General features: G+C 35.5%; 1 non-coding gene across 1 annotated transcript; it reads right to left on the reverse strand.

The window, feature by feature from the left end:
- Nucleotides 1-3,788: 3,788 nt before the first annotated feature.
- LOC148874305 (small nucleolar RNA R71) lies at nucleotides 3,789-3,897 on the reverse strand. The gene has a single exon (XR_016106262.1). It is a non-coding gene; the product is annotated as a small nucleolar RNA R71 (small nucleolar RNA).
- Between the last annotated feature and the right edge of the window lie 986 nt (nucleotides 3,898-4,883).

Below are 4,883 nucleotides of genomic sequence, written 5' to 3' on the forward strand. Positions count from 1 at the left end.
TTCAGCTAAGTTTCTTCACAGAAGTTGGGCTGAACCCATATGAGCTTATTTGAAGTCATTGTTGGGGTCCCACACCATACAAAGATAGCCAAATTGGCTAGCAACTAATTAGGGGCATGAACCACTTGCTTAATGGGCCTAAAGTCCATAATTAATTGGATTAATTAAGAAGTCACATGACAAACAGTCATGTAACTTGGGCAAATATAGGTTTGGATAAGGATTTGAATCAGCCTTTAGGATAAGAGGATAAGTCTTATCCACTTTTAGAGTCCAAATCCAAATAAAGATTTGGATTAGGAAGCTCTTAATTTGAATAGGAGAGCTGATCTTTAAGGCTTATAAATAGAGGAGGGCGAACTGCTCCAGATTACACTGCTCTCAGCTCTCTCTCTCTCTCTCTCTCTCTCCTGCTCTTGTAGCCATACAAACCCAATTTGGTCTCCTGTTCTTGGATTGATAGAGACCAGTTCTCACTTCTGATTTTGCAAGAAAAATCAGAACAATTTTGTGCTATCTGATAACTTTATATTTTGATGCCTTAAGGGCATCATTTCAGGGGTATTTTCGGCCTTAGAATAGTCAATATGTGCCCTTTTCCTAGTTAAATTCAATGTTGAGACCTCTGAGAGTCTTTGTGCAACTTCTATGGAAAACTGGAAAGTTACATGGCTGAAATGCAATTTTTGGGAAGTTGGTGTGAAGTCTAGCTGAGAGAGGGGGTGCTTTTTTGAAAAGCTGAGAATAGGAGGGCGCCTCCTATTTGCTAAACCCATAATGGCACCCCTCCTACTGTATTAGCATGCTCCCCTCTCATTAGAAACCCTAGGGTGACCATATCATTGCTAAAACCCAACTACTGCCCCCCTCTTTCTCTCTAATCCCAGTTGTGTCCATCCTTCTCTATAAAAAGGACCCAAGGGCTCCTGAGAAGGGGTTGGATTCTACCCCCAGGTAAGATGGAAGGCTGATCTTGAGAAGTTCAAGGGTAGAGGAAGAGGAGGACGCCCAGGCAAGAGGAGGGGTTTCTGCTTATAGTTCGCCTAAGCCACTACTGCCACCTCTGGATTTGGATCCCAACCATTAGTCTTAGATTTAATTTCCGTTCTTTCATTTCCAGTTCTGTTTTTCTTTCTGCAATTTACTTTCAGTCAGTTTGATTTTTGTTTTCTTTTCTGCAGATATGGAATTTGGCCAGGTAAGACGGAAGGCCTAGCTCGAGAAGTTTGAGCGTCAAAGGAGAGATTTCGAGACTGCTACCTCTGATCGGATTACAAACTTTTTATTTCGTTCCTTTTATTTATTTTTTTTTTGCACTTTTCACTTCCAGCACTGTTTGAATTTTATTTTAATGAATTTCAGTTTAATTAATTAAATTTTGTTTTTCTACAACTTTCAATCGTGTTCTCTTTCCCGGATTCAAGTAAATAACGATTTTTCCCTCGCTTCCCCGTGGATACGACTCGTTCTCACCATTTGTTGTGTTTGAAATTGTTTGAGAATCAGAAAAAAATTATAAACATTAAAACTGGTGTTCCCGAAGTGGTTAACGACATGCTTCTGGACAAACCAAGTTTTTGGCGACATTGCCGGAGAAGCAACGGAGAAAAGCTTTTATTTGCTTTGTTTGTATTTGTTTCATTATTTTTTATTTTCATTTTATTATTTGATCCGTTATCTCATTTTAATTCTTTCTCATTGATTTTACAGGACGAAATAGCGAAAGGTGGGGTACCGGAGCATTGCGGGACTGTAGGAGAGAAGAGAAGAGAAGAATAATTGGGTTGTGTTTTAGGTGTACTCATCCCATTATATATATATATATATATATATATATATATATATATTTTTTATTTTTGAACTCTTTTTGGTAGAATAGTGATTTTTGAATTTTTAATTAATTTTTTTCTAGATCCGATTTATATTTTTTTAGTATTATTTTTCTTTCGTTTTGTTTCTAGATCTATTTTTTTCTTTATTTTAATTTCTTGTTTGAATTCCTGTTTCACTAGGTTTGTTTGTTTTTTATTTTTAGATAAAAAAAATTATGTTCGTTTATTTTATTTTATTTTTTATTGCCGCATAATCATTTGTTTATTTTATTTTTGGTTTCACCTTTTGAGTAGCTACTTTTTCTCTCTTTTGTTAGGATTTATTTTTGGTAGTTGTTAATTCTTTTTAGCACAATTAATTTTTTGTTTTCTGTTTGCAATAATTATTTGTTGCTTTATTTAGTTTTCTTTTTATAGTTATTTAATTGAATAATTAATTATTAAATAGGAAATTGTTCAAATTTTCGAATTTGAGTTTAAATTACAAATTTTAATTTTAATTTTAATTCGAATCTGAATTTGAATTTAAATTTCAAATCTCGAATTTCAAAAAATAATAATAATAATAAAATAATAAAAAATAGAATAAATAAATAAATAAAATTAATAAAATTAATAAATATTTTAAAAGTTTTGCATTTGCATTCCAACATTTAGGGTTTGATATGCTAGAGCATGCATTATATAGGATTATTTAATTATTGAAATTATCTTGTTAGTTGTGAATGTGTTAGGTTTTCTTTTTTATTATTATTTTAATTGCTTCTTTTGCTTAGTTTATTTTATTATTTTATGTTATACTGCTGAATTGCATATTAGAATTAATTGTTCATGCATTGTAATTAGTTGTATTTGCATTGTTTATTTTGTTTTCTTTACTTTAATCCATTTAAGGGCAATCAAACTTAAATAAGAAAAAGTGGGGATTTCATCACCCTTCCTTGGCCCAAAAACCACCATGCTTTCACGTGCGGTTCACTCTAAACCCTTATTTAAAATTTGGATAGCAAGATCCTTTAGGAATCCTCACATTTGGTTCAAAAGTGTTCTGAATTTTAGGGAAACTTGTGATTACTTTCCATAACTGGCGGTCGGTGTCTAAGGAAAGAGGTTAAATAGCTACGCCTAAGTGGGTTTTGTGGTTACTTAATTAGGTCCTTGCGAGAGCAAGGGGAGCCTCCCACATCCCCACCTCTTACTGGCTAATTCCAAGTGAACCTAAGAGAATTCACATTGGTTCAACCACTAGTTTGGAAACCCTAGGTCGTGCGTTTGCTTTGCTTGCATTTTTTTTTTAATTTTTAAAAATTCAAATTTGAATTTAAATTTCAAATTTCAAATAAAAAATATAATAAAAAATTTTTAAAAGGAGAATATATATATGTATATATTTTAAATTTGAATTTATATTTCAGAATTTAAATTTCAAAATCCAAATTTGAAATTAAAATTCAAATTTCAACGAGAAGAAAAAGGGACTTATGAGTTGTATGTTGGGAAGGTGATCTCTAAGGAGAGAAACTATAGAACCCATACCCGAAATAGAGAGATACCTCCATCACCAACATCGCAACCAAATGGCCGGAATCAATGATGTCCATCCCAGAAAATTGAAGTAATACTTCACTCCAACCCAATATAACCCTTCATCCTGCATACAGTTGACAGATACTCAAACCTTATAGTATGAGATTAAGTCAAACATAATCTAGATGGTCCCCTCTTTTTATGGGAACCCAAGTGAGGACCCATACAAACACATAGACGAGTTTCTAGAAATCAGTTCCACTATAAGGATCCAGAACTTCAATGATGATGCCCTTAGATTGACTCTTTTCCCCTTCTCCTTGTAAGATAAGGCCAAATACTGGTTGGGAACTATAGGGAGACCTATTAGAACTTAGGCAAAAATGCAACAAGAATTCATTAGAAAGTTCTACCCTATATGATGAAACAATGCCATGAGAAGAGCCATCACTAGATTCACCCAAACCCTGGGTGAACAAATTCATGAGGCTTGGGAGAGAATGAAGGAGTTAATGAGAAAATGCCCACACCATGGCCTATCCCAGTGGCAAATTGTCCAAGCCTTCTATGAAGGTTTGACAGATCAATACAGGGTAGATCTTCTAGCCCAGAAGCTTGATCAGTTTTTCACCTTTAACCAACAACCGGGCCCATCTACACCCTATCCTGAAGTTTGCTCCATTTGTGCCAGCCCGGCCCACCAGGTTGATGATTGTTCCATGGTGGCCTAATTTTCGTCATTTATCCAAGAATAGGTTCAAGCAGTCCAGAGTTTCTCAAGGCCCAACAATGATCCATTCTCAAATACTTACAACCCTGGGTGGAGAAATCACCCTAACTTTTCTTGGAGGACACATAAACCCAATTCATAGTCCCAATAGTATCATCATCCATCTACCTCCATGGCCTAGCAATTTTAGAGGCCACAAGTACAGAATCAATTCTAGCATATGTACCCTAGGAACCAACCAGCCCAATTGTATCAAGCTTACCGTCAACCTCCTCAGACCCATATAGTAGATGACCAATTCATGCAGCTTCAACAACTAATCCAAAATCAGTAGCAGTCCATTGCTAGATTAGAAAGCCAAATAGGACAGCTAGCCGAAGCTAATGTGAGGAGAAAAGTAGGGCAATTACCGAGTCAACCGGTTGTAAACCCTAGGAATCAGCTATTAGGTCTTCTTCCACAACAAATTCAACCACCTCCTAAGATCCCTTAGTTTGAAAATGCCAAAGTTGTTACAACCTTAAGGAGTGGGAGAATTTTAGAAGACCCATATGAGAAAAAGAAAATTGAAGAAGAAGAAAAGGAGCAAGAAGACCGTAAGTTGGGGGGAGAAGAAGAAGGAAATGAGACTTTAGAAGAAGAACCTTTAGTGGACCAACCTGTGGTCGCCTTTCCAATCATACTCATAGTCGGGCCATTGCGAAAGAAGAAAGAGATTCGCAATGAGATCAAGGAGCTCTTCAAAAAAAGTCCATATTAACATCGCTCTCCTCGATGCAATTCAACATGTCCCG

This window comes from Nelumbo lutea, chromosome 1 (assembly GCF_056320005.1).
Source record: "Nelumbo lutea isolate HS-2025 chromosome 1, American lotus-T2T, whole genome shotgun sequence".
Classification (NCBI taxonomy): domain Eukaryota; kingdom Viridiplantae; phylum Streptophyta; class Magnoliopsida; order Proteales; family Nelumbonaceae; genus Nelumbo; species Nelumbo lutea.